This window comes from Sciurus carolinensis, chromosome 4 (assembly GCF_902686445.1).
Source record: "Sciurus carolinensis chromosome 4, mSciCar1.2, whole genome shotgun sequence".
Lineage (NCBI taxonomy): Eukaryota > Metazoa > Chordata > Mammalia > Rodentia > Sciuridae > Sciurus > Sciurus carolinensis.
In genome coordinates, this window is record NC_062216.1 from 113,031,725 (window position 1) to 113,045,308 (window position 13,584).

The 13,584-nt window shown below is 36.9% G+C and overlaps 1 pseudogene; it reads left to right on the top strand.

Moving 5' to 3' along the window:
- Window positions 1-225: 225 nt before the first annotated feature.
- Window positions 226-786, top strand: LOC124982336 (ubiquitin-fold modifier 1-like; annotated as a pseudogene).
- Window positions 787-13,584: the final 12,798 nt, after the last annotated feature.

Here is a 13,584-nt window from a genome sequence, read left to right on the forward strand (position 1 = left end):
TTACACGGAACATATATAATACGGATATCTTTTCTTGTCAATAAATACCATCTACAGGGGCTGGGATTATGTTTCAGTGGTAGAGCGTTTGCCTAGTATGTGTCAAGACACTGGGTTCGATTCTCAGCACCACGTATAAATATGTAAATAAAGGTCCATTGACAACTAAAAAATATTTTTTAAAAAATAAAAATAAATAAATATATAAACAAATACTCGGGGGCCCAGACGCTTCCTCACTGGTGAGGGTGCTGAGCTACTCCGCCAAGTTGGCGAGGGGTGTCTGCCCAGACCTACTCCACCATGTCGAAGGTTTCCTTTAAGATCACGCTGACGTCGGACCCATGGCTGCCATATAAAGTACTTAGTGTTCCTGAGAGTACACCTTTTACAGCTGTCTTAAAATTTGCGGCAGAAGAATTTAAAGTTCCTGCAGCAACAAGTGCAATTATTACCAATGATGGAATAGGAATAAATCCTGCACAGACTGCTGGAAATGTTTTTCTAAAACAGGTTCAGAACTTCGAATTATTCCTAGAGATCGTGTTGGAAGTTGTTAATATCTGCTACTTGGAACATACAATTACTTTTCAGAATAAATATTGGTATTTTTGGTTGTTGTAAATGTGAAATCAGGCATTTAATATACTATGAAAACACCAGAAGTCAATGAAACAATGAAAGGTGGACTCTTCTGGTCCCTTCTTTGTTCATGATCTTCATGTGCAGAGGAAATGCTTGTGAGTAAAGGGTACCGCTACCACAGACGGTCATAGAGTTGTTGATTGCTACCTCACAACACAAGTAGGGAGTTCATTTGTGAAAAATGGATTATCCAACTGTGTTTTTTACCTGGAGGATGATTCTGATAATTCTTTCTGAAAACTTTTGGAAAATTGAAGGTTACTGAACCTCACTTATTTGTATTTGAGTTAAAAATGTAAAAGGATATAAGTCATAGATGGCAGTTTGCTGGATAGCATCTGACTCACAGACTCATAGTTTGATTCTTAGTGTATAGTTTATGATGACAATAATAGACCTGTCACTGATGGTTAACTATCTTGATTTTATCATTTAGGTTTTGTATGTTTCAAACTTCATGTGTCTTATAAATTTAATTGAGTACCAGAGAGTGAAAAATATTACTTTTGGTCTAATCTTTATGTATATAGATTCACATCCCACAACAAATAAGTTTTAACAGTCATCTTGCAGAATCCAGCATATGTAATGGTGGAAATTGACAGTGCAGTACAAGCATCTTTACTGAGTTATGCATTCCTTTATCAATCTTGTTTAGTACAACTTTGGAGAGAGAAGTCCTCTAGAAACCATTGTCCTTTGGAGGATAATATTTCTGAATAACTAAAGAAAAGAGTATAGTTACAGAGAAAATATGAAGATTATAACAAAGGTTAATGATACCAATTGAAAATCTCAATGAATTACACTTATCGAAGAACTGACTTAAAGAAGTGCCAATATTTTTCACCCAAATGGATAAGAAACCAAGTAAGGGAAGATGAGAAAGTCTGGTTGACCAGGCTTTCCCAAGGAGGAAAGCAACAAGTACACAGTGAAGAGGAACAACTGTCACAAAGTGTCACAGAAAGAGCCAGCTGGTTGGACAGAGCTGCAGAGTATGTTGGAGAAAACAAAGGGAAAACAAAATACTAGACCAGTCTTAAGTAGCAGAAGGCATTTAGAGAAAAGGACTTTGTCAACATGTAGATTTCAAAGTACCCCTTATGACAATACAAAGAACATAATAAAAGATTTTACTTGACCTTACAGAGGATATCAGTATCTGTATATCTTGAAAGATAAAATCAAGGCTTTTAATGATTCAGAATCATTTCTTGACCTGCTATATTTTAAATGATGAACTTGTCATGTCATATTACTTCTAGAACTGGAAGTATAGTAGACTTTCAGTAAATACTTGATGAATCATTCATGAATTAAGTCTTAAGAGTTTTTATCTAGCATGTGTCAGTGTCTTCCCTGGTATAGTTCGTAGGTTTCATGGGGAAGAAATGAATTATAAGAAAATGCAACTGAGTGTCTGGGGCTGTGTCTTAGTGGTAGAGCACTTGCCTAGCATGTGTGAGGCACTGGGTTCAATCCTCAGCTCCACATATAAATAAATAAAATAAAGGTCCTTCAGCAACGAAAAAAAAATATTAAAAAAAAAAAGAAGAAGAAAATGCAACTGGATCATCTTAAGGGTAACATCAGTGGTTTAAAAATTACCAAATATTCACAGATTGATGAACAGCAGGATTCTGAATTATCAAAGGAAGAACTTTTGCTGAGATAAAAAAATATGTGTATATATATATATATATATATATATATATATATATATTGCTAATGTTTGGAATGTTTTTATTTTATAAAAAAAAAAAACAATAATGATCTGATGTGTAAAGGCCCTCGTTTCTTAAAATCAAGACTAAGTTAACCAGAAATTTATGAAACCTATTCCCTGAGTTTAGAGCTTAGTTTAAATTCTCCTCCATTTTGCTTCTAACGCAAAAACCTGCCTGCTGTTCGCCTCGATAAGTTATTGTGTTCTGTGCCATAAAGTGATTTATTTAATACTTTTGTCTTCAGTTTTGAAAATTAGATTATAGTTCCCCAAAACCTTTCATTAAGCAAGGCATTTTGTTACTAAACAATTGTAATCTGTAAGCTGTTTGTTCAAAATGTTTTGAAGTATTGTATTTTGGTTCAAATGTATTAATAGTCCATGATTAATATCTTATGAAAATACATTCTGTTGTACTGTAAAAAAATAAAATAAAAAAAAATAAAAAAATACTCACCTACAAAGATCCTAAAATTTTCATTTTTATTGATTGATTATGGTACTGGGGATTGAATCCAGGGGTGCTCTACCACTGAGCAATATGACCAACCCCCCCCCCCTTTTTTTTTTTTTTCTTTTTTCTTTTGAGACAGGGTCTTACTAAGTTGCTGAGGCTGGCCTTATACTTGCAATCCCCCTACTTCAGCCTCTCAAGTTGCTGGATTACAGGGGTGTGATCCTCTGAAATCCTGAGCCTCAAATAAACCTTTCCTCCTCTAAGTGGTTCTCATTAGGTATTTTGGCACAGCAAGAAAAACCTAACTAAAACACTACCTTCTGTTGAAGAAACTTCAAAATATTTTGATCGTGTTTTTCACTCTATGGCAAACTTTCTAATCTATCATTTGATGATCATCACCGATCAGCCAGCCTGTACTTATTGAATACCTACAGACTAGACATGGTCCTGGATGCCAAAGTATAATCAACTCTAAGATCCAGTCTCTTGTCAGAAAAAAAAAGTGAATAACTCACGAAATTAGCAAAGGACTATGGGGTGTCTTTTCAATGGAATGTTGGGCTTTGTCTAAGGACCCTTAAGTGTATTTGACTTTAAAGAGGTCCTCCCTGCCCCTTCTTTCTTCTGTATAAGTTTATGTATCATGTGTGGAGGGGAGCAGGGCTGTCCATGGCATCTGTTTTCTCATGGTGACCAGGATGATGTGCAGCTCCTCTCCAGTCTGCTTGGCTTGGACATGTATCCTCACCCTTTTCTTAATGAACTTGAGAACCCATTTGACCTTGGAGACCTTGAGCAGTACATGGCAAAGTCACACACCTTTTGTTTCCTATCTCACAGGAACTTGGTGTTTATTTTGTTAATATTTTTTAGTTGTAAATGGACACAATACCTACATTTTATTTATTTTTATGTGGTGCTGAGGATTGAACCCAGTGCCTCACATGTGCCAGGCAAGTGTTCTACCACTGAGCTACAACCCAAGCCTCCTGGTGTGTTTATTTTATATTTTATCTTTTATTTTGTTTTGTTTTTGTTTATTTTTTTGTAGTGCTGAGGATCAAACCCAGGGTTTTACACATGCTAAGCACACACTCCAACAATGAGCTACACCCCAACTCCAAGTTTTGTGTATTTGGTGAGGCACCCACAGCCAATGGCTGTGCCTGGGCTTACTCACATTCTTGGTGGTCACCTTGTGGCCCTCACTGAGGCCTATGGCCATGGGGTATTGCAGAGCCATGACTATTACTCTTCAATGCCTACTGTGACGGAATGATGGTTGATTTTTGAAAAATTTACAAAAAAAATTTAAAGATTCCTGGTAGAATTTCAACATCTATTTCAGATATACCAAGAAGAACATCCCTGTGTTCAGTATAACCTTTGATTGTTTTTTACTAGACTTATAGTTCTGAGTTGGAAAACTGACAGTAATGCAAATGATTGTGAATGTAAATGCAAATGAATTTTTTCCTTCAAGAGAAAAATGGGTTTCTGCCTAGTAGAATAGATGATTGTAAATATTCTTTTTTAATTATCTTTAGGATGTTAATCAGTTTTTGTACCTATTATGTGAAAGCACCCAGAAACCACTCCGGACGCGGGAGCTCACGCAAAAGATTTTATTAAGCAGACAGGTAGAGTTGCCCGCAGGGTGAGAGAGAGTGAGAGTGACAGAGTGAGAAAGAGAGTGCACAAGAGCCACAGCAAGGGAGAGAGAGAGAATGGCGGGTGAGCCATTCTTAAGCAGTCGAATTTCGCAGGCTAATAACAAAGGACCAATGGCTGGCTAGGAAGTTCCTGGTCTAACAATCTGGGTTGTAAAGTGGTATGGGGGAGGGAGAATAATGGCGGCAGATCTGATGCCAATATTATGTTGTCTATAAATGTCTGCTCTTCAGATTTTCCTTTCAACCTTTTTTTTTCCCCCAGTACTGAGGACTGAACCCAGGGCCTCCGTAGGCTAGGCAAGCAGTCTGCCACTGAGCTACTCCAGCCCTCCTTTCAATCACTTTATATAAATTCCACCTAATTGATGATTAACTAAAATTGTTGATGTATTTACTTCATATTTGAGCAAGAGTCGTTATTTTGATCCTTTGAATTTTGTTTTGTTTTGTACTGGGGATTGAACCCCAGAGCACTTTAGCACTGAGCTACATTCCCAGTCCTTTTTACCTTGAGACAAATTCTCCCTGAGTTGCTGAGGCTAGCTTCAAACTTGCTATCCTCCCGCCACAGTCTCCAGTCTCCACTACACCCAGTTGAAAACTGAATGTTTCCTCATCTGTAAAATGGCAATAACAACAATAGTACCTTCCTTATAGGATTTTTAGATGGATGAAATTAGATTTCATTCATATAATTACAGTACTAAACTCATAATATAAGTCTTTTTTTTTTTTCTTTTACCTGCATTGCCATGTTTATTGTGGCACTGTTTATGGAGCTAAGATATGGAATAACAGCACATGTATGTATACATATACACACATGCATATGTAATGAAAAACTATTCAGCCATAAAGAAGAATTTGCAGCAAATTAGATGGAACTAAGGATATTATATTAGGTGAAATAAGCCAGACACAGAAAGACAAGTACTGCATGCTCTTTCCTCAAATGTGGAAGCCCAAATATGTCAACCAGAATAGAACACTGTAGAATTAGTGATTACTAGAGGTTGGGAAGGGGTTGGGGAGAGGGTGGATAAAAGGCACCTGGGTCTTATCAATGCGTGATCTACACAGTGCTGAAATGCCACTGAGGCAGAGTGCACTGGTGCATGCCTGTAATCTTAGTGACTTGGGAGGCTGAGGCGGGAGGTTCACAAGTTCAAGGACAGCCTCAGCTACTTAGGGAGACCCTGCCTCAAGATAAAAAAATTGAAGAGGGCTGTGGATTAACTCAGTGGTAAAATCCCCCTGGATTCAATCCCCAGTTCCCAATAATAATAATAATAATAATAATAATAATATCACAGTAAAGCCCATTAATATCAACATATACATATTTATCAAAGATAAAATATTTTAAAATATTTTAAAGGAAAACAGATGGCCAAGTACAAGAAAAACTTGGTCATATGGAATAAGAAAAACAAAGACAAAAGCAACCAAACGTATCTTTGACTTCATTTGTAATCTGGGTAATTAAAACCACAAGGAGATACCATTTTATTCTCACCAATATAGCAAAAGAAAAGAGTCTGATGACAGCAAGTGTTGGCAAGGAGGTGGGGTCACAGTGACTCCAATCCCCACTGTGGGAATGTGTGTTAGTTCAACCACGTCAAGTAGCAGTTTGGTAATTACATGGCAAAATGAGAAAAGTGCCTGTCTATCTGGGGAAATTTTTATTTATTGTTTGTTCTATTTAGTTTTACATGACAGCAGAATGCATTTTCAATCACTGTTTACAAATGGGAGTACAACTTTTCATTTCTCTGGTTGTACATGATGTAGATTCATACCATGTGTAACCATACACATAATAGGGTAATGTCTGTCTCATTCCACCATTTTTCTTTCCCCCTGCTCCCTCCCTGTAATACAAAACCAATACTCTGCACTTCCAGGTGCAGCCATTTCTCCCCGCCTCCTAACCACTTGCAATCTGTGCTCTGCCCTCCTCTTACACTACAGGAATTTCCGGCCTACGATACAGTCATTTTCCTGCTTCCCATGTTACCTCCTAACATGCTAGCTAGCTATTGGTTCATCAGCCAGCTTGCAAGTATTCTCCTCTGCTATTGGTTCCTTCCAGCCCGGGAGATTCCAATATCTGGGAAAAGCGTCCATGCCATCTTTCTCTTTTTCCTTTCTTTCACCCCAGATCAGATGCGCTAGTCATCTGCATAATAAAGTCTCTTGCATGAGGCCTGTGTCCGCCGTGGATTTTTCTGGGAGCTATTGTGGAGCCACAACTGAGACTGGGCGTGCGCAGCGGCAGTTCGCGGGAGGGGCTGGAACTGCCGCGGTCCGGGCTGAGCTGCATTTTTCCTTACACTCCCCACCCCTCATCTCCCTCTACACAATCCAACATTCCTCTATTCTTACCTTATCCCCTCCCCTCCCCATTATGTATCAGCATCCACTTATCACAGAAAACATTCGGCCTTCAGTTTTTGGGCTTGGTCTACTTCACTTATCATGATATTCTCCAACTCCATCCATTTACCATTTATGGCAAATGCCATAATTTTATTCTCCTTTATGACTGAGTAATGTTCCATTGTGTACATGTACCATAGTTTCTTTATCTTCTACTGAAGAGCATCTAGGTTGGTTCCACAATCTAGATATTGTGAATTGAGCTGCTATAAACACTGATGTGGCTGTGTCACTGTAGTATGCTGATTTTTAAGTCCTTTGGGACTGAGGAGGTGGGATAGCTGGGTCAAATGGTGGGTCCATTCCAAGTTTTCTGAGGAATCTCCTACTGCTTTCCAAAGTGTTACACCAATTTGCAACCCCACCAGCAATGTATGCCTTTTTCTTACATCCTCACCAATACTTATCATTGCTTCCATTCTTGATAATTGCCATTCTGACTGGAGATGAAATATTAAAGTAGTTTTGATTTGTATATCTCTAATTGCAGGAGATGGTGAACATTTTTTCTTATGTTTGATCAATTGTACTTCTTCTGTGAAGTGTCTGTTCAGATCCTTAGCCCATTTATTGAATGGGTTATTTTTTTTTTTGGTGTTCAGTTTTTGAGTTCTTAATATATCTTGGAGATCAGTGCTCTATCTGAGGTGCGTGTGGTAAAGATTTTTTTCCCATTCTGTAGGTTCTCTCTTCATGTTATTGTTTCCTTTGCTGAGAAGCTTTTTAGTTTGAATTCATCCCATTTATTAATTCTTAATTTTACTTTTGCACTTTACGAGTCTTGTTAAGGAAGTCAGGTCCTAAGCCAACGTGATGAAGATTTGGGCCTACTTTTCTTCTATTAGGCGCAGAGTCTCTGTTCTAGTGCCTAAGTCTCTGATCCATTTTGAGTTGATTTTTGTGCAGGGTGAGAGACAAGAGGTTTAATTTCATTTTGTTACATATGGATTTCCAGTTTCCCCAGCACCATTTGTTGAAGAGACTATCTTTTCTCCAATGTGTATTTTTGACACCTTTGTCTAGTATATGAGATAACCATATTTATGTGGGTTTGTCTGTGTCTTCTATTTTGTACCATTGGTCTACATGTCTGTTTTGGTGCCAATACCATGCCATTTTTGTTACTACTGCTCTGTAGTATAGTTTAAGGTCTGGTAGTGTGATGCTTTCTACTTCACTCTTCTTGCTAAGAATTGCCTTGGTTATTCTAGGTCTCTTATTTTTCCAAATGAATTTCATGATTGCCTTTTCTATTTCTATGAAGAATGTCATTGGGATTTGAATAGGAATTGCATGAATTTGTATAACACTTTGATAGTATGGCCATTTTGACATTATTAATTCTGTCTATCCAAGAGAATGGAGATCTTCCAATCTTCTAAGGTCTTCTTCAATTTCTTTCTTAGTGTTCTGTAGTTTTCATTGTACAGGTCTTTCACCTCTTTTGTTAGATTAATTATGTTTGCTGAGGCTATTGTGAATGGGATAGTTTTCCTAATTTCTCTTGCAGTGTATTCATCACTTATGTAAAGAAATGCATTTGATTTATGGGTATTGGTTTTATATCCTGCTACTTTGCTGAATTCATTTATGAGTTCTAGAAGTTTTCTGGTGGAAATTTTTTGGATCTTCTAAATATGGAATCATGTCATCAGCAAATAGTGAAAGTTTGAGTTCTTCTTTTCCTATTCGTATACCTTTAATTTCTTTCATCTGTCTGATGCTCTGGTTAGAGAATCTCTATCTCTTTGTTGAAATGATCTTTTGCTTCCTCCAGTTGCTCTTTCAACTGCTTTTTGGAGTGATCATTTTCATTGCCTGCATTTGCTCTCTTATCTCATTCTTTGCTTCACCAATCATTTTAATTATGTATATTCTGAACTCCTTTCTGATATTTCTTCTACCATGCTGTCACTGGATTCTATTAATATAGAATCTAGGTTTGTTTGGCAACATTTTCTTCCCTTGTTTTTTCATGTTGTTCATGTACCTTTCCTCTAGCATTACAGATCTGGGGTATTGCAGTTTCCCCCCTAGAGGCTTATAGTGCCCTATAGGTTTCCAAACCTTTACTTTAAGGGGGAGATCAATATTAACAGTGTCAGTACAGACAATATGCAACCCTAAACCAAACAGCCCCTATGAAGACATTGACAATATTGTCATAATAAACAGAATGAGTTCAATTATTATCTACAGCATAAGAAACAGATCTGCAATAAGTTCTGCAGTTTCCAATAGAGAACAAAGAGGATGGGGAGGGGTGTAGGAATGTAGCCATGAATGGGATAAGAAAAGAGTATATAGAAGTTCTAGATCATAGAAAGAATAAAAAGTGTAATCAAAAGAAGTTGGTTGTTAGCATGAGAAAAGGGAGAAAAGACTCTGAGGAAACAGGTAAACAAAAGGAAAATAGAGCAAAAAAGTAAAGAAATAAAAACTTTAAATTTTCAAAAAGGAGAAGAAAAAAGAAAGAAAAACTACACTATAACAGTCCATATACTATTCAACCTCCCAGTCGTCAGTAGCCTGATGTATGAGAGAAACCTGACAATGAGCTTCCAGTCTCCAGCAGTGTCTCAGGATGAGATTTGCCCCACCTAAAGATGGGAGCTTCTGCTTCCAGGATAATCCAAGATGGCCACTCTGGCTTCCAAATGTGTTGGGCAAATGGGGAGTGGGGTGTGGGCATGGTCAGCTCGAGGTCCTGGAGGTTGTGGTGCAGTTGGTGGAGGCAGGGGTCCTGAAGGTAGGGTGTGGCTGGTCTGTTTGAGGGATCCTGCAGGTACTGTGACAGTGAACTCCCAGGCAACAGCAGGCAGCTGGCAATTCACTGGTAGTCTGTGGTCGGTCCGCTGGCTGCTGTCAGACAATCAGCAGGTGAACCTCAAGTGGTGGGTGATGGGTAGGTGAAAGGCAGGCGATGGACCTGCAAGAGGCAGGCAAATGGAGAATGATAGGCAACAGTCAGTAAGCAATCGAGAGAAACGAGATATCCTCTGCTTGAAACCCGAGTTATGTAGCAACAAGGAATGCAGCCTCCCTCTAGTCCTCCATCTTCTGCTCTGGTTAGAGTTTCAAGGACATGTTGAATACAAGTGGTGAAAGAGGGCATCCCTGTCTTTTTCCAGTTCTTAGAAGAAATGCTTTCAATTTTTCTCCATTTAGAATGATGTTGCCCATGGGCTAGGCATAGATAGATTTACAATGTTGGCGTGATGTTCCTACTATCCCTAGTTTTTCTAGTGTTTTGAATATGAAGAGGCACTGTATTTGGTCAAATGCTACCTCTGCATCTATTGAGATAATCATATAATTCTTGTCATTAAGTCTATGAAGTGATGTATTACATTATTGATTTCCTTATGTTGAACCAAGCTTGCATTACAGGGATGAACCCCACTTGACCATGGTGCACTATCTTTTTAATATGTGTTTGCATGCGATTTGCCAGAATTTTATTGAGAATTTTTGCATCTATGTTCATGAGGGATATTGGTCTGAAGTTTTCTTTCCTTGTGTCTTTGTTTTTGGTATAAGGGTGATACTAGCCTCATAGAATGAGTTTGGAAGGGTTAACTCCTATTTAATGGAATAATTTGAGGAGTATTGGTGTTAATTCTTCTTTGAAGGTCTTGTAGAACTCGGCTGAGAATCCATCTGGTCCAGGGCTTTTCTTGGCTGGTATGCTTTTGATGATGTCTTCTATTTCTTTGCTTGAAATTGATCTGTTTAAATTGTGTATGTCCTCCAGCATTACTTTGGGTAGATCACATGTCTCTAGAAATTTCTCAATGTCTTCAAGTTTTTGTTTTATTTGAGTATAACTTTTCAAAATAATTTCTAATTATCTTCTGTATTTCAGTAGTATCTGTCATGATATTTCCTTTTTCACGATGAATTTTAGTAATTTGAGTTTTTTCTCTCTCCTTGTTAGTGTGGTAAGGGTTTATAAATTTTATTAATTTTTTCAAAGAACCAACTTTTTTTAAGAACGTACTTTTTGTTTTGTCAATTTTTTAATTGTTTCTTTTGTTTCAATTTCTTTGATTTCAGCTCTGATTATAATTATTTCCTGTCTTCTGCTGCTTTTGGTGTTGATTTGTTCTTTTCTAGGACTTTGAGATGTAATATGAGGTCATTTCTTTGTTGGCTTTTTATTTTAATGTATGAGTTCAATGAAATGAACTTTCCTCTTAGCACTGCCTTCATAGCGTCCCAGAGATTTTGATAGGTTGTATCAGAGTTCTGATTTACTGCTAAGTATGTTTTTATTTCCTCCTTGATTTCTTCTTTTATCCATTCATCATTCAATAGCATACTATTTAGTCTCCAGGTGTTGGAGTAGCTTCTATTTCTTATTTTATCATTGATTTTTAGTTTCATTCCATATGATCTGATAGAATGCAGAGTAGTATTTCTTTTCTTTTTCTTTTTTTTTTTTTAATTTGCCAAGTAGCTTTGTGGCATAACATGTGGTCTATTTTGGAGAAAAATCCATATGCCTCTAAGAAGAAAGTGTATTCACTCAATGATGGATGAAATACTCTATATATGTCTGTTAACTCTAAATCTTGATAGTATTTTAATTCTATAGTTTTTTTAGGTTTTTGTTTTTTGGAAGATCTATCCAGTAATGAGAGAGGTGTGTTAAAGTCACCCAGTATTATTGTGTTGTGGTCTATTTGATTCTTGAAATTGAGAAGGGTTTGTTTGAGGTATGTGGATGCTCCATTGTTTGGGGCATATATATTTATGGTTTGTTATGTCCTGTTGGTGTATGATTCCCTTAAGCAGTATAAAATGTCCTTCTTTATTCCTTCTAATTTTGGTTTGAATTCCACTTTGTCTGATATGAGGATGGAAACCGCTGCTTGTTTATGCAGTCCACGTGAGTGATATGTTTTTCCCAACCTTTCACCTTCAGTCTGTGGATGTCTTCTCCTAGGAGGTGAGTCTTTTGAAGACAGCAAATTGTTGGATCTTTTTTTTTTTTTTTTTTTTTTAATCCAATCTGCCAGGTTATGTCTTTTGGTTGATGAGTTTAGGCCACTAACAGTCAGAGTTATTATTGAGATATGATTTGTATTCCTGGTCATTTTGGTTTATTTTGGTTTTTAACTTGACTTACTTTCTCCTTTAATTGACCTTTCCTTTGGTGTAGTTTCTCCCTTTGCTGGTTTTCACTGTTTTTTTTTTTTTTCTTTCTTTTCATTTCCTCCTCATAGAATATTTTGCTGAGAAAATTCTGTAGTGCTGGATTTCTAATTATGATTCTTTCAACTTTTGTTTATCATGGAAGGTTTTTATTTCATCTTCAAATCTGAAGCTTGATTTTGCTGATATAAAATTCTCGGTTGGCATCCATTCTCTTTCAGAACTGACATAGGTTATTCCAGGACCTCCTGGCATTGAAGGTCTGGGTTGAGAAACCAGCTGAGATCCGAATCAATTTCCCACTATATGTAATTTCATTTCTTTTCTCTCACAATCTTTAAATTCTTTCTTCTGTTAGTCCATTCTCATTATAATGTGACTTGGTGTGGGTCTGTTTAATTTGTATATTTGAGGTCCTGTAAGCCTCTTGTAGTTCATTTAATTCTCTAGATTTGGGGAGTTTTTTGATATTATATCATTGAAAAGACTGTGCATTCCTTTGGTTTGTATCTCTATGCCTTCATCTATTCCAATAAATCTTAAATTTGGTCTTTTCATTTTATCCATATTGGAAATTCTGTTCATGGCTTCTTACCATCTTCTCTGTGCAGTCAACTTTATCTTCAAGAGTATATATTTTGTCTTCATTGTCTGAGGTTCTGTCTTCCCAAGTGGTCTAGTCTGTTGGTGATACTTTCCATTGAATTTTTAATTTGGCTTACTGTTCCTTCATTTTGAGGATTTCTGCTTCATTCCTTTTAATAATCTCTGCCTCTTTATTGAAGTGATCTTTCACTTGCAGTATTTTCTCTCCAATACCATTCTTTATTTCAAAGATCAATCTAACTATGTATTTCTAAGCTCCTCTCTGATATTTCTTCTACTGTGTTGTTTATAGATTCTATTGTTGGAACAACTTGGTTTGTTTGAGGCACTTTGTTCCCTTATTTTTTCATGTTGTTGTGTGTCTTCTCAACTAGCAGTATGAGTTGAGGCAGTACAGATTCTACCCTATAGTCTTTCAGTGTCCCTGAAGGCTTCCAGTACCTCCCCTTTAAGGGGAGACCAATATTAACAGCACCCAAGGCAAACCATATATCACCTTAAACAAATGGCTCCTACTAAGATGTTTACAGTTTTTTCACAATAGACAGAAACAAAGTGTTCAATTATTGTCTGCACTATAAACAGTAAGTTTGCTAAAAGGGTTTACCTTTTTAAATGATGAATAAGAGAAGTAGTGCAAGATGTGATGTTTATAAGAGAGAGGGAGAGAAGACAGAGGTAAAAATTTATAGTAAGAGCAAGGGAGGAATTAATAGAGGTTGGTTGTTAGTATGAGATAAATGAGAAAGAGAATCCAGGAAGACAGGTATGTGAAAGAAAAAACATGTACAGATTTTTTTCTTTTTTTTCTTTTATTTTTTTAGATGTTGATAGACGTTTAATTCATCTATTCATATGTGGTGTGGAGAATC